The following is a 23,436-nucleotide window of genomic DNA, read 5'->3' as shown; positions in this document are numbered from 1 at the left end:
TAGACATGTAAACGAGTCGGGTTTATTGGGTTTGGGTCTGGTTCAATCCGATCCGTTAAGTTAACGGGTCACCCGAACCCAACCCGTTAAGCTAACGGGTCACCCGTTTCATCCGTTAACAATTATTATTATTTTTTTTTTTGCATAAAGTTTATTTTTTGTTATTAAGACTTTACTAAAATTACTAAAATATCCTCAACTAACGGATGCTAACGGTGTTAACGGGTCCTAACGGGTCTAACGGGTTGACCCAAAGTGACCCGTTATTTAACGGGTTGTTAACGGGTTCACTCGTTAGCGTCCCGACCCGTTAAGCATCCACCCAAATACAAATATTAACGGGTTGGGTCGGGTAGGGTTAACGGGTTGGGTCCAAAATGCCAGGCCTAGTAGAGGTGCTAAAACTCTGTGGGAAGGAAAAAACCAGAAATGGAATAAGAGACCAAAGACTAAAGCAGGGGCAAAAGCGGGAGTACAATGTAGGTTAAAGAAACAATAAAGCGGCAAAAAAGGAATAACACTGTCAAATGAACAGTGTTTTAGTTGTGTTTCTCTTTTACTATATAATAGAAGGACAAGGATTGTCTACCTTCCACTTCCGATGCCCTCCTATGCCCTCCTATTTTGTGTGGTCACGGTTAAGCCACGTTAATATTTTATATTGTTTTTTTTATAGAGATAATAAGACAAAAATGAATAGTAATATAAAATGTTGACGTGGTTTTAACCGTGTCCACACAAACAGAAGGGCACGGGAGGGCACCGGAAGTGGAAGGGCAGACAATCCTTGTCCATAATAGAAAGTGATGCCCGTGAATTGCTGCAAGATTAGAAATTGTATAGGTAATTATGTTTGAAAAACTACTATAATTAAATCTAGTATCATCAGCAGATCTCTAACTTTCCAACAATATATAAATGTGAGCTTATAAATGTATCTCTAAGTTTCCAGATGCGTTTAAATTGAAACTAATAGATCCATAACTTAGGTTTCAAAATGCATTATAGCATTGATTAATCTAAACACAACTACCTCAACAAAGCAAACAACTTTATTTCCTTTAGGAATATCATTGTTTTGTTACTTTACAAAGTGAATTTGTTCCAAAAGATTGAAAGTGGGTTTCAATCTTGAAATCCTACAGCATGAGTAGATTAAAAAATCAGTTTCTCCAATTATATTCAACACCACTAAACCACGCCATGACATCATCTTGCAGGGAGCAAAATAGAAATTTATACAAACAATTAGAAAGAATATAATTGTAAATATAAAGTTACGTGATTTAATGGTTAAAAACTATGTAAACCACCTAGCCAGTAAGAAATAAAAAGTATATTGAAACTAAGGACTTACTTGAGCTGAGAGTTCAGATAATGTTTTAAGAGTGATAAAAGTTTTGTTGGATTGAGGTGATTGTAATGAGATATCTTCTTATGCACAAAGAGTTTTAGATGCATGTTACCGAAGAAAAATAACATGCTAAACAACAAAGGTAACCCATTATACATGTTGCTCACAATTATCTCATTGCAATCCTGCAGATATTGCTGATCAAGATTGTTTGAAAGAAAATGAAAATTTTGAGGTGTAAGTAAGTACAAAGCTAATAGATACACAAAATTACAAAGGGACTGCATAATCATCTTAATTAAGAATGTGATACAAAAGTGACCATACCTATTTATAGCAATCAGTTCTACATTTATGTTCAATTATCAATTAACAATTTCATACCTTTTATGTCACGGATTTGGGACCCTATGAATTTCTATTGCTTTTTTTGTCCATCTTATTTGCAATCTGTGATTTCCTTTTCTTGTTTATCATCCTTTGAGCTTCCTGCAGAGAACATAGACATGCAAAGCATCTAATCTATATTTTGAGGAAACAAAAACAAAACTCTGTCTTTTCCAGTGAGTGCAAAGATAAATTTAGAAAGAAATGGGCAGAGTGGGTATGAATGGTGAGAACGTGGAAGTGAAGCTGGGAGCAGAGGTTTGCCGCTTTTACTGCAAAACCAATACTTTATCAGAAGAAAAACCTAAAAAATGCTTATAAAGACTACAAATGAAACAAATATTGTTAACATTTGGAGCAAAAACCTGACCATTTGAGATTTGCTTTCCTTATATGCTTATATGTTTATATAATAAGTGATAATCATGCTAAACTGAAAACAACTTTTCATTCCCAATGGCCTTCTTTATCGTTTTTCCTAAATAGGTTAGCTGAATATGGGGGAGATGCTGGCTTTAAATCAAATTTGACAACATTTTAGAATTTTATTTTTATTTTTAGGAAAACTAATGAAAAGGGCTTGAAAACTTTGAGTTTTAATGATAAGGACAAAATAAATGGTAAAGTGAATAGTACCAGGATTGACTTTTTAGTGTAAAAATGTGGTTTTTCGTTAAAGTGAACAGTACCGGATGCTTTTCGTTAAAGTTCCCTTTATTTTTTGCCTGTTTGGTTAGTTTGCTTTTCATAATTTGTTTTGCTTATTTCGAACATACACTGCTACCGTTCAAATTAAAATACATAAATTCCAATAATCGACTCTAATTTAACACTACATTATATAACATATAACGAAAGCAAAACACATACATTTGGATTATCATTTACAGATAGCATTAATCATATGTTTATGCTAAGCTTCCTTATATTTTATTTTAGGATTCACTAGTAAAAAAACATGGTTGCGCGACGGAACACATTTCGTCATGCAAACGGTCTTTGCGCAACGAAACTTTGCGAGGCAGAAACTGCAAAACTAGTTGTAGCAGCTACCTCCCTCCCCCATCTCTCTTCAAAAACTTCTCCAATCCTCTCCCTTCCTCGATCTATTCCTATCCAGTAAGCGATTTGATTTTGTATATGTGACTTTGAATTGAGAATTCAAACTAAAACTGCTAAATTTGTTTTGTACAGGATTTTTGTATACAAATATCATTGAAGAACGAATTTGAAGGTATTTTCTTCATATTGCATATGGGATTTTTGTGTATATATACCTTTGCCTACTTGCTATGCCCTTTTTTGGTAATGGTGGAGTTTTGTGAGATTGAATTTTGAAGTAATCTTTATTAATTTTACCTATTAAAAGGAGTGAGAGTGTAGATATATTGTTGAAGACTTGTTTGTGCTTCATTTGGAATTAGCATTTGAATACTTTATCGGGGTTAACTTATATATTTACACGGAAGAAATTGTAAGAAATGTTGGTTTCCCTTTGAAATTTCCTTGATTTACATTATACGGTTGAGCTGTAAAGGAAAAAGCAGGAGGCTGAGGAGAGGCAGAGTCAAACAGAAAAGCCACGGGATGAATTCAAAACAATGCTGGAAGTACGTTGTTATCTGCTCCCCTCAAATTCTTCTTCTCTACATAGAAATTATATGCATTGTCTCATTTTCTTATTCATGGCTTGAATTCCTTGGAGGAATGCTCAGAGTTAACATCATTTGCAAGAAGGGGGTATGTCTTTCCTTGTATCAATATTCTTCTGTTTCCAATGTGTGCTTAATAGACAGCTTGATACCTATATGTTTGTGTAAGGGTTGAGGAGAGAGAGGGATTGATGGGCTAGGAAGGAGAGATTAATGGCTTCAGGAACTGCAGATAAAGAATTTTCTGATGTCAATGATATAATGCTGAACCGAAACAAAATGCTTTAACTAGTATGCTTTAACGGACCTCCATTTAAAAGAAGAAGAAGAAAATTAACTAATTATTCTTCTAACCGAGTGGGAAATAACTTTTAGTGGGTAAAAATAATTTATCCATAGCTCTTTGATATGGCTACGATTGATTGGAAAAACATTACAGCTCTGGTTCCGGCTCTGGTGGTCAAGTTGCTAAGGATGCTCTCGGAAACGACGTGATTGCAGCTGAATGGCTTAAGACTCATGGCCCTGGTGACAGGACCCTCACACAAGGATTGAAGGTACAGATACATGTCACTGATGAAGCTCAATATCTTAGATTATCATATCCTCATTTCAATTTGTATGACATGTTCAAGTCTGACTTCCAATACAATCAGCAGCATTATGGGATTATGAGCTAATGATACTTTTTGTTGTGATCAACCATTCTGAAAATCGAATTGAGAAATTTGGGATGTATATTATTAGAAGGTATTAAATTAACTTGGATTGTTTGCTATGGTTGTTGTGGTATTAAATTAACTTGGTTGTGTCGTGCCATTTAACAAGGCGGAGAACAAGTTCTTATGCCCCTGCCATGGATCCGTACAATGACCAAGGAAGGGTTGTCAGAGGACCTGCTCCTTTGGTAAGTTCATTTAGACTTTTATTGACTCTTGCTAGTTCTTATGTGAAATGCTGCATAATACGTACGATAAAAGGCTGTTTCTTTACCTCCTTTCTGAAATAACCAATCTTTGAAATTTTACTTATTGGAACAGTCTCTGGCGTTGGCTCATGCCGATATTGATGACGGGAAGGTGTTTGTTCCATGGGTTGAAACCGATTTCAGAACCGGGGAAGCACCATGGTGGTCTTAAACATCACAAGGCAACTCTTATGAAAATATGTAATTTGAATTGTTTCGCTATATCTTGCTTCTTTCATAAACAACCTGTGTCATAAGGTTATTCTTCGTTGAATTTGAAGCATTTATTTGTCCGAGGAGGACCTAATTTTTTGCCATGTTCTGATCTTCTCTTCTTTATGTATTAATACTGGCTTTTGCAAAACCTGTTGGATTGTATTGTCTTGTAGTTGGTGGCTCCATTGAGTCGTGGCAAAATTCTATCTCCATACTGACTGCAAACGTGTCGAATGAAGTTTAAAAATTTATTTAGAATTTGTTGAATTACCAAATTCAAATTGCCGTATTATTTGGCAATTCATATAAGTAACGGATTCAATTTGACGGTTGGATTATTGAAATTAGTTTCGTATGATGCGTATCCCATCAAAACGATAAATTCACTAACACTTAAAGTTTATTTATACTTTCCATTAAGTATAACATAAGATTTTGTGGTATCCACTAGTGTAAATATTTTAAATTGACGATCGAGTTCATTCATTGTATTCATATAAGGTCAAGGAGTGTAGCTGTAAAAAATCATCAAAATCAGAGTTAAAATTACTGTTAAATCGTGATTTTTCGTTTATAATCGTCGAAAAGTTTTGTCTTGTTACTTGATCTCTGAATGTTTGTTTTTTGCGATTTTTGGCATATGCAATCTCGAAGTATATACAAACAAGTTTGACGGTTGAATCGTTGAAACTAGTTTCATACAATGCGTATGCCATCAAAACAATAGATTCACTAATAATTGGAGTTTATTTATACTTTCATTAAGTGTAACATAAGATTTTGTGGTATCCATTTAATTGTACGGGCCTTAGCGATGTTCGGCCTCCAAATCATGATGCTAGCACCTGATCTTGCTCCACCTTCGACTTCCCAACCACTTTGCCCAATCAATACCCAATAGCATGATGTATTAAACCTAGAATACTTGTAGTTTTTTCTGTTTTGTTCGGACATCTTGTATGTACATTTTCATATATTTTATAGTTACTTTTTCTTGGTTTATTAATTATTGTTTAGAATTTAATTACAATATTTATTAAAAATTAAATTAAAAAAATTGCCAAAAAAAGAAAAAAAAGGGTTTGCGTGACGAAGAAGTGACCTACGTCGCGCAAAACCACTTTGCGCGACGTAGGACCTACGTTGCGCAAAGTCTTTTTTGTGGTATCCACTACTGTAAGTATTTTAGATTGCAGATCAAATTCATTCATTGTATTCATGTAGGGTCAAGGAGTGTAACTGTAAAAAATCATCAAAATCGGAGTTAAAATAATCGTTAAATCGTGATTTTTCATTTATGACTGTTGAAAAGTTTTGTTCAGTTACTTGATCTCTGAATATTTGTTTTTTGCGATTTTTGGCGTATGCGATCTCGAAATATATACAAACATGTTTGACGGTTGGATCGTTAAAACTAGTTTCGTAGATTGCGTATCCCATCAAAACAATAGGTTCACTAACACTTAAGAGTTTATTTATACTTTCATTAAGTGTAACATAAGATTTTGTGGTATCCATTTAATTGTACAGGCCTTAGCGATGTTCGGCCTCCAAATCCTGATGCTAGCACCTGATCTTGCTCCACCTTAGACTTCCCGACCACTTTGCCCAATCAATACCCAATAGCATGATGTATTAAACCTAGAATACTTGTAGTTTTTTTTGTTTTGTTCGGACATCTTGTATGTACATTTTCATATATTTTATAGTTACTTTTTCTTGGTTTATTAATTATTGTTTAGAATTTAATTACAATATTTATTAAAAATTAAATAAAAAAAGTTTGCCAAAAAAAGAAAAAAAAGGGTTTGCGTGACGAAGAAGTGACCTACGTCGCGCAAAACCACTTTGTGCGACGTAGGACCTACGTTGCGCAAAGTCTTTTTTGTGGTATCCACCACTGTAAGTATTTTAGATTGAAGATCAAAGTCATTCATTGTATTCATGTAGGGTCAAGGAGTGTAACTATAAAAATCATCAAAATCGAAGTTAAAATAATCGTTAAATCGTGATTTTTCATTTATGACTGTCGAAAAGTTTTATCCAGTTACTTGATCTCTGAATGTTTATTTTTTGCAATTTTTGGCGTATGCGATATCGAAATATATACAAACATGTTTAACGGTTGGATCGTCAAAACTAGTTTCGTAGATTGCGTATCCCATCAAAACAATAGATTCACTAACACTTAAGAGTTTATTTATACTTTCATTAAGTATAACATAAGATTTTGTGGCATTCACTAATATAAATATTTTAAATTGAAGATCGAATTCATTCATTGTATTCAAATAGGGTCAAGGAGTGTAGCTTTAAAAAATTATCAAAATCAGAGTTAAAATAATTGTTAAATCGTGATTTTTCGTTTATGATCGTCGAAAAATTTTGTCCTGTTATTTGATTTCTAAATGTTTGTTTTTTACAATTTTTGGCGTATGCGATCTTGAAGTATATACAAACAAGTTTGACGGTTGGAGCGTTGAAACTAGTTTTCATACAATGCATATGTCATCAAAACAATAGATTCACTAACACTTGGAGTTTATTTATACTTTCATTAAGTATAACATAAGATTTTGTGGTATCCACCTGATTGTACGAGCCTTAGCGATGTTCGGCCTCCAAATCCTGATGCCAGCACCTGATCTTGCTCCACTTTCGAATTCCCAGCCACTTCGCCCAACTGATACCCAGTAGCATAATGTATTAAACCTAGAAGACTTGTAGTTTTTTCTTTTTTTGATCGGATATCTTGCTTATACATTTTTATATATTTTATAATTAAATACTTTTCCTTGGTTTATTAATTATTGTTTAGAATTTAATTACAATATTTATTAAAAATTAAATAAAAAATATTTTACCAAAAAAAAAAAGGGTTTGTGCGACGTAGGACCTGCGTCGCGCAAAGTCTTTTTTGTGGTGTCCACTACTGTAAATATTTTAAATTGAAGATCAAATTCATTCATTGTATTCATATAGGGCCAATGAGAGTAGCTATAAAAAATCATCAAAATCGGAGTTAAAGTAATCGTTATATCGTGATTTTTCGTTTATGACCGTCGAAAGGTTTTGTCTCGATACTTGATCTCTGAATGTTTTTTTTTTTTTGCAATTTTTTGCGTATGCGATCTTGAAGTATATACAAACATGTTTGATGGTTGGATCGTTAAAACTAGTTTTGTAGAATGCGTATCCCACCAAAACAATAGATTCACTAACACTTAAGAGTTTATTTGTACTTTCATTAAGTATAACATAAGATTTTGTGGTATCCACTAGTGTAAATATTTTAAATTGGATATCGAATTCATTCATATTCATATAGGGTCAAGGAGTGTAGCTGTAAAAAATCATCAAAATCAGAGTTAAAATGATCATTAAATCGTGATTTTTCGTTTATGACCGTCGAAAAGTTTTGTCCCGTTACTTGATCTCTAAATGTTTGTCTCTTGCGATTTTTGGCGTATGGGATCTCGAAATATATACAAACATGTTTGACAGTTGGATCGTTGAAACTAGTTTTGTAGAATGCGTATCTTATCAAAACAATAGATTCACTAACACTTATGAGTTTATTTATAATTTCATTAAGTATAACTTAAGATTTTTTTGTATCCACTAGTGTAAATATTTTAAATTGAAGATCAAATTCATTTATTGTATTCATATAGGGTCAAGGAGTGTAGTTGTAAAAAATCATCAAAATCGGAGTTAAAATAACCGTTAAATCGTGATTTTTCGTTTATAACCGTCGAAAAGTTTTGTTTGTTACTTGATCTCTGAATATTTGTTTCTTGCGATTTTTGGCGTATGCGATCCCGAAGCATATAAAAATAAGTGTGACGGTTGACTCGTTGAAATTAGTTTCGTAGGATGCGTATCCCATTAAAATGATAGATTCACTAAAACTAAAGAGTTTATTTATACTTTCATTAAGTATAACATAATCCACTAGTGTAAATATTTTAAATTGAAGATCGAATTCATTCATCGTATTCATATAGGATCAAGGAGTGTAGCTATAAAAAATAATCAAAATCGGAGTTAAAATAATCTTTAAATCGTGATTTTTCGTTTATAACCATTGAAAAGTTTTGTCTTATTACTTGATCTCTGAATGTTTGTTTTTTATGATTTTTTGTATTTACGATCTTGAAGCATATACAAACAAATTCAATGGCATATATTTATATAAAATAATATTTTTTATTTAAAATACCTTGCACGATGTCTTAATATAAATGTTGCGCAAAAGTACTCTGCGCGACGTCATAATTTATAACCAAAGTATAAAATGTCGATGATATCGGAAATATCGGTAGTTCAAGAACACGGAAATTTCGATGGAAATATCGGAATATTATCGATATCGATTAAAATTGAATAAAAACCACGGAAATTGTAAGAAAAACTTGGAAATTTTTATTGAAACTTTGCAGGATGTTTATTTAGTCAATTATCTATTAGTTTATCACAAAAAAATTGGAAGGAAATGCATTGCATGATGCATATAATTGATTTAAGTTGATTATATAGCGAGCTGGCAAACATTGTGAGTGTAGAAAATATGTAGTAATTAATGAAAGAAGTTTAAACACACCATAATCATTTGTATATAATAAATTAGTATAATATTTTACACTTTATACATTGAATGATAAGATACATGAGTGACTTAGCAAGGTCTAAAATATCGATGATATCGGAAATATCGATAGTCCAAAAAAATATCAGTAGTCCAAAAAACACGAAAATTTCAATGAAAATATCGGGATATTATGGATATTTTAAACCATATTTATGACTACGTCGCACAATTGTTAAAAGTTTGGCGGTTTAATTGAAAAAACATAGGCCTTTTTTTAGGGTTTAATTGGAAAAGAGTCCAGACGCTACCCACAAATCTATCTCTTCCCTCCGGCTCACTCGGTCTCTCTCCCCTCTCGCTCATCTCGCCCTCTCTCTTACCCTGTCTCGCTCACGCTTAGAGCCGAGTGCTTCTCCTGCTTTTTTTCCATAGCACAAGCTCACAATCTCCCCTCTCCTCACCCAGACGACGTCGTTTGCTTCGGTTTCCTCCGAAGAACAACTTGGAGTTGAGAGTCCTTTCTCGTTCTCACAGTTGGCTCTACGTGCGACTATGTCTGAGCGATGAGTAGTCGAGCAGTGGAAGACGACGCACTGGCCAAAGCCGCAAGAGCTGCCGAAGCTCTTTACCTCCTCTGAGACACCTACTTTCCAGCCGACCCGGATGACAAAATCTCCAGATTAAACGCCGATTCCGATCTTGCCCTCAACCTCCTCGATTCCATACCTCTTGGTAATTTTTCCATTTACCCATTTCGTTTTAATCTCTGTTGATTCCATTTGAAGCTGACCTAAGTGCCCTTTTATTATAAACCCGATTGTGCCTTTCTCTTTTGTGGGTTTTCGTTGATATGCTCGTTTCAACTTTGAAGTTCCAATTTTGATTTTGGACTACATTGGTACACATAGAAGCTTAAAATTTGAGAATAGACTAAAAAGTTGATGAATTCAAAATCTCCCCCGATAAAAGTGTTGTTTCTGTAACGATAATGCCTACATTGTGTTCTCGAATCGCTGTCACTGCTAATTCCTTTGTTATTATGTTGCATTTGTATTTGTATCTTATTAGTTCAAGTTTCAAACACTGTGTCTTTTACCAGAGCAAAGAAAACATCCGGCTTAACATGCGAAATACGAATATCTGAGAGGAAAGATACTAGATGTTTTACCGAATTATAGAAAAGAAGTAGAGGATCATCTATCAAAAGCTGTAAGAATGCATTGTGACTTCCTGTAGTTGAGCATGTTTGTAATTCTTTCAGTTCACTTCCTGAAATAGATTAAACGACGATGCAGGTTAAGTTGAATCCATCTCTTTCAGATGCTTGGCTATGTTTAGGTAACCGCATTTGGAAGAAGGGAGATCTATCTTCAGCCAAGAACTGCTTTAATCTTGCCCTAAGCAAGGTTATTCTTGATTAGATTTTTGTAGTTTTATTGCAGTGACCTCTCGATTCATTGTACTATAAGTTTTATGATTGAGACGTGCGTTGCGTTTGGAGGCAGGGTCCAAAAAGGCAAATACTCTGTCAACTTTCGATGCTTGAAAGAAAAATGGTTCAAGGCAACCGTTTTGTCGCTCAACTTGTTTTTCCTGTTGTTTTTCATGATGTTTGCGTCATTATGCTTACCTAATTTTCATCATTTTTCTAGGTACCGTCAATGAGGCAGGACAAAAGCATTCAACATGCCAAGGAAGCCATAACTCTTGATGTCAAGGATGGCAATTCATGGTGTAAGATCTCATAATCAACCATCTCAAAAAGTTCTATATTCTTCGGATTTGAGTAAGATTTATACTTGATAAGTTGTATAGCATGTAACATTTAGTTTGCTTTGCCATTTACCCTGGATGTTTGCTAGCCTTCTTCCAGTTAGCATAGTTTGACTGGTATCTTGTACATGCATAAATATTTTCTACTGATTCACTTAATCCCTAGTTTCATTTCTTTGGTTATTTTTTGGAGATCATTGCTTATTCTATTTAACTGAATTTTTATAACTTTATTGGCAGACAATCTTGGAAATGCATGTCTTACAAGATTCTTTGTGACTGGAGCTTGGGACCATTCCAAACTTCTGCAATCTTTGAAGGCATACCAAAATGCAATAAGTGCTTAAAGTAAGAACTACTGCAGAGTCAGAGTCAGTTGTCTATGTGCTGTATTTCTTGTAAGTATGGATCTTCTGTCAGTTAGAAGATGTTCTAATGTTTTACGTTGCGTATCACGAAAAGGATGAAAGAATGCAGTCCAATCCAGACCTATATTTTTTAACTGTGCCACTGTAAGCTCAGTTTTTCTTGTGTTTTGTCTGGAATTAGTACTCATAAGTTTCTCAAGTAGATGATGATTCGTCAATCTTTCTTTTCTGAGTCAGCGTCTAGATAGGTTAAAGATAGAGTTGTACTAATACAAGTAGAGAGAATAGGAAACAGTAATGATAAATTATATATTATTTTCTGTTTTTGTTAAGTAAAGAGGAGGATGTATGAAGTGACATAAGTTGCATGAGTCTTAGAAAGACATTCTGCCACCCGATTGGGTCCTTAGTACTGCTCAATATCTCATGTTTTGTACAATTATAAGATTAAGTTTCTGGTTTTAGGTAAACAGATATCTGGAAAACTATGAAAGGGCCCTTTCTGGATTTGAAGATGCTGCTTTAAAGGATCCTGGTCTCAATGCTACAGAGGAGGTTTAAAAGATTGTTAGCCTTCTTGACAAGCTGGATAATCTGGTATTTCGGTGTCTTCAATGTTGATATTAAGTTAGCCTCCTCGCATGAGTTTTCTGCCCTGATATTGTTAAGTTTCAGTATCTTTGGGTGTTTTACCCGTTGGTTTTGCTATTGTTTTAACTTTTACATATTATTTACAGCCTTGCTGTGTATCCGTTTGTATGCTATATTGCAAGAATTATGCACGACTTTGCTAGGCTTATTGTTGAGATTGTCAAAAATTTCGTTGCACTTTGATGTGTTTAAAAATTAAAACAATATCATTTTCCTTTGTGTTGATGACACATCTGTATATGTAGGTTTAATGAATTTGGTATGGTGGCCCTGTTGCAAATGACTTGGCTCCCAAGTTTAATGTGTTAAAGAAAAATTTGTCTGCTAAGCTAGGGGTTACAATACCGGAGATAGACATAAGGCTTTATTTCTTTCTCAGCAGTTTCTCCCTTGGATTCTATGGTCATGTTGCGCATTTGTAGTTTAACTTTTGATATCGGAATTCAAATTTTAATTAGATTGCTTAGTTAGTGGGTTGTTTCCCAAAAGCGAAAATGGACATGGTCATGGAGTTAAACCCTAATTCTTTTGAATTGGGTTGTAATTCCAGTTTTCGGCCCAGGAAGCAGTAGCTCAGGAAGCGAGATTGCAACCTAGTTTTCGGCCCAGGACGAGCAGATGAGTATGATCTTACAGGCCTTACAGATGTCTGGCCTCCAAATCCCAATGTCAGCATCTGATCTTGCTCCACCTTTGACCTCCCAACCACTTCGCCCAGCCAATACTTAGTAGCCTGATGCATCGAGCCTAAAAGACTACTTATTGTAGTTTTTTCTTTTATATTTGGACATCTTGTATATACATTTTCATATATTTTATAATTCAATACTTTTTCTTGGTTTATTAATTATTATTTATAATTTAATTATAGTATTTATTAAAAATTAAATAAATTTTTTTTTTCGCAAATAAAAAACATAGGTTTGCACGACAAAGAAGCGACCCACGTTGCCCAAACTACTTTGCGCAACAGAGGTCACTTTTTCATCATGCAAACCCTTTTGTCATTACCTTGACACGACGATTGGTGCACGACAAAGGTTCTTTGGGCTAATTTTTACGCGACGTTTTTTGACTTTGCACGACGAATGACCTACGTCGTTCAAAGTGTTTTTTGTACTTTCGCGTGAAGTGTTTTTTGTACTAGTGATTATATTTTGACATTCCATTGTTGCGGGAATATCAAATGGATTATATGTATTGCATATAAGTGTTAACTAATGGACCATATGTGTTATAAATATTTTGCGTAGGTTTTATACACACCATATTTTTAATTCATTTATCTAAAATATTACTGAACTATATAAAAAAAACTGGAGGATTCAATTCATCCAAACTTCTGATATCTAAACTTTCAACCTACCATATATTCTTTAAGAGTTCATTTAGGATCCAACTGAATTTTACTGCTTCCTTCATCTTCCTCCTCAGTTGCACACTTATTTGTCTCCCAATCCCTTCCACTCCTGCATTATCTGTATTGATGAAACATGGAAAAAATACAGACTTTCATATAGCATATCTTTCAATCAAGTAAACATTTGGTCAAATGCTTAACCATCTAATAATACTCTTAAATCAAACCCAAAATAACCGGCCAAAGGGTTTATAGATTCAAACCCAAAGTTAACCAGTTAAAAGCATATAATAATCACCATAAGCACATAAAACTAACCAAAAAAATACAATCAAGAATGCTAGCCAAGAAGGACAACGTTGTTGGATGCCAAAGTTTTTACAAAATATTGTAGGAATACAAAACATATTTACCAATCAATGAAATTAAGCATGCATGCCATTGAATGCCCAAACAAAAAACGGAATTTAACTCCAATATAATAAAAAACCAAAAAAAAACTCTAAATCAAAATTCTGAATTCAATAACCCCAGAATCATTCTCTAACTTCTCACGCTCTAATAAGTAGCTTTCCTCAAGCTCTTGAAACCACTTTATGCAAAGTTTCAGCCTTTTAATATACTCACTCATAGTCTCCCATTTTTCCTAGAAAATCAATTAAAATTAAATTTCATAATCTAAAAATATACCCAGAACCCATCTCAGGTACTTACAAAATCATTTCTACTCCCTCAGGATTTACATATCTCAAGTAGTCATCCCAGCCGTTGCTAGTCTCATCATAGCCTAAAAGAAATTCACAAAACCATTCATATCACACACATGAATTTTGATATAAAAAATATACATGAATTTAAAGAAGATTCTGATAATCCATAAATAAACCAATCTAAAGCAAATAGTTCACCCATAAGTTTTACCTCCATAGTAATAGGCAGCAGACATAATAGTTATGAAGATAGCACATAGATGAATCCATGAAATTAGATAACAAAGGGGTAGCAGAGCACTCTGATGTGATTTGTCCATTTGCAGCATTACCAAAACTGAATAGACCCGTTTTGGTTAGCAGAAGGCTGCATGAAAAAAGAACCCAAGCTTGGAACCACCATATATAATATAAACGAATGAATGTTTCAAATGTAGTTTGTTAATAGTTTTTCACGACCAATTGTTGTGATACCTAAATACCTTATCTCACCCTGTTCGATTTATATCACGTCTCGTACCATAACTACAAACAAATACATAGTTACTCAGTTTCTCAAACAATCAACTTTCACAATATACTAAATAAAACTATCACAATATTACCCCCAAAAAAAAAAAATGTTCCACAAAAGCCTCAAAGGAAAAAACCATAATTATTTACCTTGAGCACAAAGCGCTTCGAAAGCTTCACACAAAAGCCCCAAGAAACGAAGAGTAACGAGTCCTGAAACGAAAAACAGAAGCAAATCATACGCCCGGACAACGATTCTAACTATATAAACAATACCCAAAATTACAAAAACAAAATTCATACACAAATCCCATCTGAATACAAATATCTCGATCATCGTCAAATTCCAATCAACTTTAGTTAATTGAATTAACGTTATAAATTGTAATAGGAAGTAATGATTATGTCCAAACTTCAGGTCAACATTTGTAGGCTATATCTACAAAAACTACCAAAAAAAATTTAAAGGCCATACTAAGAAAGTAAAAAAACTCATAAGCAAATGTAGACCTTGGAGGTAAAAAAAGGGACCCAGATAAAATCGAAAAACCAACAAAATTCCTATCGACTAAAGATAAGGTACAATGAGGTTTCATAGCCTTTATACACCTTGAGCACAAAGTGGTTCCAAGGTTGCATACGAAAGCCCCAAAATTGCAACACCACCATTTCCTGAAATTGATACCTAAATCATATCCAAGCGCACACACAAAACCCCAAAATTACAAACACAAAATTTAAAACACAAACCCCCCCAAAATTATAAAATCAAAATTTAATCTGCTATCCCTTCTCTCCCGTTTTTCTCTCACCCTAATCTCCATTTCTGCAAATGACCTACCTCCCTCTCTCCGTGTATACTCCTTATCTCTCTCATTAAATCAAAACTCTCAAACCCAATTCCATGCCTCATCAGAACCCATAGCATAATCTAATTGAAAAATATTACCCAAAAATAAAAGATTCAGTTTTTAATATTTTAAAATTGAAGAAAACAAAACCCATAGATTTGAAAAAAAAAAAGAAAAAACAAACTCTGAGATGTAGGTTTCAAAGAACTTACCAGAAAACGTAACCTTTTTGGCTTAAAATCATCTTCAATCCAAATCAAAAAGCTGAAGAAGCTTAAATTGATTTAGACTTTTCCAGCGAGCCAAGATTTGACAGGGATAGAAACGAAGGTTTGAGAGTGATGGAGACCATGGTGACAAAGAGAAAGGGAGAAATGCTTGCAAAACACTGAGAAGAGGGCGAGAGAGAGAGAAGAGAAAAGGAAAGCAAAGAAAGAAAAAGCAGAGAACCGAAACAGAAACGGCAGCGATGATGGACGCGTGCCAAGCGAGGAACAGAAAAAGAAGATCGAACCTAATGGCACACGGATGAGAGAAGCGTGGGCTAGGAGGACAAAACCGCCATTTTACTATGGGAGTAAAAAAGGTTGAAGACCAATTGGGGGCATTTTCGCCCGCGCACTGTCCGTGAACAGTGCATCTGAGTTTGGGTTTTACTTTTAGTATAGAAATTGTTATAGAATTAGTGGATGAATAATAAATGTCCACTCAAAATTGTAAAGACTTAATAATAGTGAGTAATAGTGTTTGATACTTTCAAAAGTATCATCATTATATTTTAATGGTTGTAATTACGGGAGTCACTCTATAAATAGAGCACTTCGTCTATTATCAAATACACTACGAAAGAAAGCAAGAGAAATAATATTAGTATCTTTCCCTCTCTTTATCTGCCATCATTTTTGTATTATAGTTACTAAAGTTATAGTGTGATATTTTGCACCTGCTTCGCTCATGCCCTTAAAAAGGTTATCTCTCTAACTTTTGCCTATTTATAACACGTTATCAGCACGACTCTCTAACCTTAAATAGTTTCCATCTACCTTCACCGAAAGAAAGAAAGAAAAAAAATTTCCTCTAAGGATTTTACTATTCATCTTCTTCCTCTACCTCAACTGCTGGACATACCCTTGCGAAGAACTGTTTGCACCATGCCTGCTTTTAGTTCTCAACCTAACAGTTACATATATCTTTGATTTCTTGTTTGGTGTAGCTATTGATTATTAACCCAGTGTTTATTTATATTTTACTGCAATCCAAGATGATGTGGTATAATCACCCATCTTGAACTGGAAATTTAATCTTACTGCAATCCAAGATGGTGCGGTATCATCGCCTATCTTGGACTGCAGATCTAATTTTACTGCAAATTTTAGGTGGAGCGGTATAATCGCCCACCCTACCCTGCATATTTAAATTTGCATGCTGTTTAATTTCATTGCAATTTTAGGTGGTGTGGTATAATTGCCTACCCTGCTCTGCGTATTTAAATTTTCCTGCTGTTTAAGTGGTGCGGAATAATCGCTCATCTTATGATTGTTTCGATGAGAATGGTGCGGTACAATCGCTCTTCTCATTAATCATGAAAATCTCGAGCCTGAAGTTTTGAGTGCTTATCATTTTTGGCCCGAAGATCAAAATGAAAAATATCTAAGAACTAGAAGTTCTAACGCTATATTCCTCCAGGAATACATATTATTGCAAGTTTTTACACATCTCATTTTTCTTTCAGAAAAGAAAATGGCGAACTTGGCAAAACTTGATTTTGCTGCCATGGACATTACTGGGAAGAATTACCTTACCTGGGTACTGGATACCAAGATCCATCTAGAAGCAGGGAATCATGGAGATACCATTAGGGAAGAGAACAACTCATCCTCTTAAGATCGGGCGAAGGCCATAATCTTTATTCGTCGCCATCTTGACGAGGGACTAAAGAGTGAATACTTAATGGTTGAAGATCTGTTAGCTCTCTCAAAGGCCTTGAGAAATAGATACAATCACCAGACAACGGTGATTCTTCCAAAAACTCGCTATGAGTGGACTTACCTAAGGATCTAGGATTTCAAGTCAGTGGTTGAGTACAATTCTGCGTTGTTCAGAATTACCTCTCAGATGAAGCTCTGTAGGGATATCATTACTGAGGAAGATATGCTGGAAAAAACTTTCAGCACATTTCATGCCTCTAACGTGCTCATGCAGCAGCAGTATAGAGTGCGAGGCTTTACTGAATACAACTAGCTGCTATCTGTGCTCTTGGTAGCTGAACAAAACAATGAGCTCCTAATGAAAAATTATCAGTCCCGACCTACTGGATCTGCACCATTCCCAAAAGTGAATGATGCTTCCCTCGAAGTGAACGCCACATCATCTGGTGGTGATAATCATAAATGAGGACGTGGCCACAAGCAAGGTCGGTGGAACAGTAAAGGCAAGAACCATGATGATCAGTCTCACAACCAGGTTCCAAAGCAAAATTCAGGCCCGAGCTTTAAAAATGGAAATCGCCACAAAGGCAAAGCTCATATGAACAATGCTCCTAGAAACTCTAATGGAGCCTGCCATAGGTGTGGTGGCGATGGGCATTGGGCGTGTACCTGTTGTATCCCAAAACATCTGGTGGATCTATATCAAGCCTCTCTCAAGGAGAAGGGTGTCGAGACTAATTTCTTCAACCAAACTATACCAATGGATATACCTGATTCAGTGTGCGACTTATCTGGACATTTGAACACAACCCCCTAGATGTCTCGGATTTCATTGTGGAAAGGGGGAATGAAGTGCATCGGTTCGACTGAATCATTTATGTTTGATGTACTTTTATTATTCTGAACTTGTAGTTTAAAACTAGCATTTCAATTCAATAAAAGTGGTATTTAAATTTCCTATTATAAGTTGTTTTTAACCGTGATCCTTTTTACTCAGAAAGCATGGATAAAAACTATGGTTATTCTCAGAACATGAGAAATGGCGGAGATATTTGTCTTGCAGATAGCGCAACCACACATACAATACTTCGTGATCGAAAGTATTTCTTAAGCTTGATGCTTACAAGAGTAAGGGTAACAACAATATCAAGCAAATCAGATGTAATTGAAGGCTTAGGGAAAACCCAGATTATGTTACCAAATGGAACAATATTGTCTATACATAATGCATTGTATGCTACTCGATCTACTTGAAATTTGTTGAGTTTCAAAGACATACGTTTAAATGGATAACACATTGAAATGAAAATTGCAGAAAATGTGGAGTATCTATGCATTACCTCCAATGATACCCATAAGCATATATTGGAGAAGTTGCGTGGTTTGTTGAGTGGATTGTATTATACATACATAAGAACAATTGAATCACATACTGTCATGAACTAGAAGTTCATTGATTCAAAAGTTTACATGCTTTGGCATGACCGTTTGAGTCATCCAGGATCCATCATGATGCGTATGATCATTACCAACTCTAATGGACATCCATTATTGAGCAGAAACATTGCTATCTCAAATGATAACCCTTGCAAAGCTTGTTCTCAAGGGAAGTTGGTAATTAGACCATCACAACTAAAGGTTGATGCTGAATCCCCATCATTTTTGTAAAGAATTTAAGGGGATATTTGTGGACCTATTCAACCATCTTGTGGACCATTTCGATATTTTATGGTTTTGGTTGATGCATCTACCAGATGGTCACATGTTTGTCTCTTGTCTACTCGAAATGTAGTTTTTGCGAGACTTCTTGCTCATATAATTAAGTTACGAGCACAGTTCCCAGATTACCCCATTAAGTCAATCTAACTGAATAACGCTGGTGAATTTACATCTCAAACCTTTGATGATTACTGCATGACATTGGGCATTGATGTTGAACACCCTGTTCCTCATATCCATACTCAAAATGGTTTAGCAGAAGCATTGATCAAGCGGCTTCAGTTAATAGCTCGCATTCTGCTCATGAAAACAAAATTGCCAGTTTTTGCATGAGGACATGCCATCTTACATGCTGCATCATTGGTTTGATTGAGACCTATAGCCAATACTCCTCAGTACAACTCGTGTTAGGGCATCAACCTTTCGCATTTATGAGTTTTTGGTTATGCCGTTTATGTGCCTATTGTACCGCTGCAACGCACTAAAATGGGACCTCAGAGTAGACTGGGAATTTATGTGGGTTTTGATTCACCATCTATCATTAGATATTTGGAACCCCTGACAGGTGATATATTTACAGCTCGTTTTGCTAATTATCACTTTGATGAGACAGTCTTCCCGTCGTTAGGGGGAGAAAAGACCGTTCCAGAAGAACGGCAAAAGCTGACATGGGTTGTACCCCACCTTGTATCATTTTGATCCACGTAGCACTCAATGTGAAAATGAAGTAAAAAGGATCGTTCATCTTCAAAGTATTACCAATCAAATGCCAGATGCATTTAATGATGCTATGAAAGCGACAAAATCACATATACTAGCTGCAAATGCACCTGCAAGAATTGATGTCCCTGTTGGATAAAATAAAATGGCAGCGAATGATTCATCTGGTGCACGCCTGAAGCGTGGTAGACCCCCAGGTTCAAAAGATTCAACCCTCGAAAGAGAAAGACAAGGGCACATCTGAATCCAAATGAAATCATTCAGGAAGAGAGAATGAATGACAAATTCACAATTCATGATTCTGGACTTCTAGAAAAAGAAAATGTCCTTGATGAGACACATGTCCCTGAAGAGACAGCAGTACATGAGAGCAAAGAAATTTCCATAAATTATGCATGTACTAATGAATTATGGGATCAAAATGAAATAATCATTAATGATATGTTCGCATTTGCAGTAGCCACTGAAATCATATTAAGTGATGATATTGAGTCCCGCTCTGTTGATGAATGTAAATAGAGATAAGATTGGCCTAAGTGGAAAGATGCAATCCAGGCAGAATTAAATTCCTTGGAAAGGCGAAATGTTTTTGGACCGGTAGTCCAAACTCCGCCCGATGTAAATCCCATGGGTTACAATTGGGTATTCACAAGAAAACGCAATGAGAAAAACGAGTTTGCAAGATACAAAGCACGACTCGTTGCACAAGGCTTTTCACAAAGACCTGGAATTGATTATGAAGAGACATATTCTCCTGTAATGTACGCAATTACGTTCTGTTACTTAATAAGTTTAGTGGTTTCATAAAAGCTTGACATGCGACTTATGGATGTCATCACTGCGTATCTATATGGAGAATTAGATACTAACATATACATGAAGGTCCCAAAAAGACTTAAGTTGCCTGAAACAACTAAAAAACCACGAGGTATGTTATTGATCAAATTAAAGCGACCATCGTATGGGCTGAAACAATCTGGACGAATGTGGTATAATCGTCTCAGTGAATATTTGATCAAAGAATGATAAATCAATAATGTCATTTTCCCTTGTGTGTTCATTAAGAAATCCAATTCTGGATTTGCTATAGTGGCAATATATGTTGATGATATGAACCTAGTTGGAACTCCAGAAGAGCTTAATAAAACTGCTGAATATCTGAAAAGTGAATTCGAAATGAAAGACCTTGGGAAAACAAAATATTGTCTCGGCTTGCAGATCGAGCATTGTGCTAATGGAATTTTGGTCCACTAATCAGCTTACATTGAAAAAATTCTGAAACGATTTGGCATGGACAAGGCTTATCCACTCAGCAAGCCAATGATCGTTCGTTCTTTGGACATTAAGAAAGATCCTTTCCGTCCAAAAGAAAATGGTGAAATGGTCCTTGGTCCAGAAGTACCATATTTGAGTGCAATAGGTGCTTTATTGTATTTAGCACAATGTACTAGACCAGATATAGCTTTTTCAGTTAACTTGTCATCAGCATACCCATTGCTGCTAGGGCTTGACAACCCATCAATCTCCAGCTTTGAATTGGTCATCGCCCAAACAACACCACCACCAACTCTGCCATGTGGTGAACCCTCGCTCGCCTCCTCCACCTCAACTAAACCAGGAGTAACCAAATTGGCCTGGACTTGCTCCTCATCATTCTCGATCTCCTGGTGATTGTTTTCCGTGGCCGATCCATGTGCGATGCCATTCCCGTGGCTATCGACCTCAGATAATGCGAGGGCTGCCAATTGGTTTTCTAGGGGTTTGGGAGTATGGTCAGGGTTAGGGTTTGGCTCAGAGGCTTCACCGCTGGAGGTTGAAGCTCCTGATTCGGAGGACATGGATAACCAGAAAGGTTAGGGAATCGCGGTGAGCCTTGGTGAAAGTGAGAGATTAGGGCTCCAATCGACTGTGCTTGGAGAGAAAGAGGTGAAGAGGGATGGGAAGTGGGAGGGATCGGGGAAGATGGATGAATGGGTTTTTTTTTGTTTTTTGTATTTTTTTAATTTTTTAATATTGAAGTGGACCCATATTGACACGTGGTGCTCAATTATTGTTCATGTGGACGCCACGTCATTAGTTAACAGAAGTTCTAACGGAAAACTTAACGGATGTATGAAACTGTCCCAAAATTAAGACTTGAGGTATTGCTCTGGGATGAAAAAAACTTCATGTACTAAATGTTGAAAATCACGAAACTTCAAGGTAGTATACAGAGATTAACCCAAAAATATAAATCAAAGCATCGATATCTTGAGACTCGCTCTTTTACTTGCTGCCATTTGCACTTAAAATCACAGCTCTTAATCAACTAAAACTAACACAATATCTAACTTAACAAAATCCAACCAAGATCGAAACTTTCCAAAACCACACCCGAGTCCGGAACAAAACGGAAACAAATTCGATACCGCTCTATTACTTGCTTCCATTGCACCTAAAAGCAACGTTCCCAGTCAACTAAAACTAGCACAACAGTATTAACTTCCAAAATCAATGCAACCAAGTTCGAAACTTTCGAAACCCACACAGAAAACCCAATCACGAAAACAAAAAATCCCCTGTTTCCAATCCCATTGTCTAAGTTTTCAGAACATACAAACAAAAACCCAGAAGCAAAAAACAGGGAATCGAAGAAAGAAAGTTTTTTTTCAGTTTTAACTTTACTTTTAATATTAATATTAATTAAAATCCACGTAAGCATCCATGTCATTTAATGAATAAATAAGAACCTTTGAATGTTATAAAATCCAAACGCTACAAAGAAGTGTGATAATATTTGTAAAAATATTTGTCCCTTGATCCTATCCCGATATATATATGAAAGAAGAGCTGGCTGGCCTTATAAATATCCCCGACTTACTATTCATTTCATTTCACTAATTCCAATTTCCATCTTTCGTTTGCATTAGTACATACAGCTTGAGAGGGGAAGCAAAATTATTGTTTGCCAAACAAGGAACAACATGAAGTTTTTGAATATGCTTTTGGTGGCCATGATGGTGGTTTTTCTTGTGAACGTGCAGTCGAATGAGGCCTGCAGAGTGTTGTATCATGGGAAAGAGAAGTTGATGAAGATGGAGTAGGATGTTTTGCATAAGCACTTCCCTATGGAGGATAGAATTATCAGGCAAATACTGCAGAGGGGTCCTGCTCCACCCGGTGGTCCAAATCCATCGTTAATTAGATTTATATTCTACAACATTTAATTCATTATTTAATCATCTTGTAGTGATAAGTACATGATGCCGTGTTCCCTTGGAAAAGTTGCGTAAGCTGTAAAACTGTTAAATTAGCTTTGACAATGTACATGACTATATTTGACGGAATATGTATAATACAAAGTAATAAAGAGGAAGTTCTTTCTTTCATTATTCTTTTCTGGTTTATTTATATTTTTCGTCGTGTTAAGTGGAAGTGGACGTCAAACTGACCAATTCAAATTGTAATGGGCAGTTTGATTCGGTATTGCTCTCAAAATTGAACCAAATTTGCTTCGTTCAACCATAGTTTTGGTCCTCTAAAACTCACAACCGAACATCCGTTTCATATTTTAAACCGGCTGAACCAAACCACAAGACAATGAATTGGTTTAGTTTGGTTTCGACCATGGTTTAATTTAAAACGAAACAAAAGTTATTCATTATATAATATAATGAGTATGGTTACCAATTGAGGT

The 23,436-nt window shown here is 35.4% G+C and overlaps 3 long non-coding RNA genes across 7 annotated transcripts; 2 read left to right on the top strand and 1 right to left on the bottom strand.

The window, feature by feature from the left end:
- Nucleotides 1–4,194: 4,194 nt before the first annotated feature.
- LOC108169480 (uncharacterized) lies at nt 4,195–4,677 on the top strand. Its single transcript, XR_003776486.2, has 2 exons — nt 4,195–4,300; nt 4,434–4,677. It is a non-coding gene; the product is annotated as an uncharacterized lncRNA (long non-coding RNA).
- A 4,776-nt stretch (nt 4,678–9,453) lies between these two features.
- Nucleotides 9,454–12,239, top strand: LOC103401599 (uncharacterized). 5 transcript variants are annotated; one of them, XR_011571903.1, is made up of 8 exons: nt 9,468–9,899; nt 10,267–10,376; nt 10,463–10,573; nt 10,673–10,730; nt 10,820–10,901; nt 11,181–11,288; nt 11,774–12,102; nt 12,205–12,239. It is a non-coding gene; the product is annotated as an uncharacterized lncRNA (long non-coding RNA). The 5 variants fall into 5 exon arrangements; XR_011571904.1 differs by lacking the exon at nt 10,673–10,730; XR_011571901.1 differs by lacking the exon at nt 12,205–12,239 and having other exon boundaries at nt 11,774–12,184.
- Nucleotides 12,240–13,172: 933 nt separating this feature from the next.
- On the bottom strand, nt 13,173–15,900 carry LOC103401600 (uncharacterized). Its single transcript, XR_523925.4, has 6 exons — nt 15,606–15,900; nt 14,693–14,755; nt 14,512–14,554; nt 14,241–14,396; nt 14,034–14,106; nt 13,173–13,437 (listed from the first exon to the last, which is right to left on the bottom strand). It is a non-coding gene; the product is annotated as an uncharacterized lncRNA (long non-coding RNA).
- Nucleotides 15,901–23,436: the final 7,536 nt, after the last annotated feature.

Source organism: Malus domestica, chromosome 10, assembly GCF_042453785.1.
Source record: "Malus domestica chromosome 10, GDT2T_hap1".
In the NCBI taxonomy this organism is placed as follows: domain Eukaryota; kingdom Viridiplantae; phylum Streptophyta; class Magnoliopsida; order Rosales; family Rosaceae; genus Malus; species Malus domestica.
This window is presented reverse-complemented; position numbering and strand designations above follow the sequence as displayed.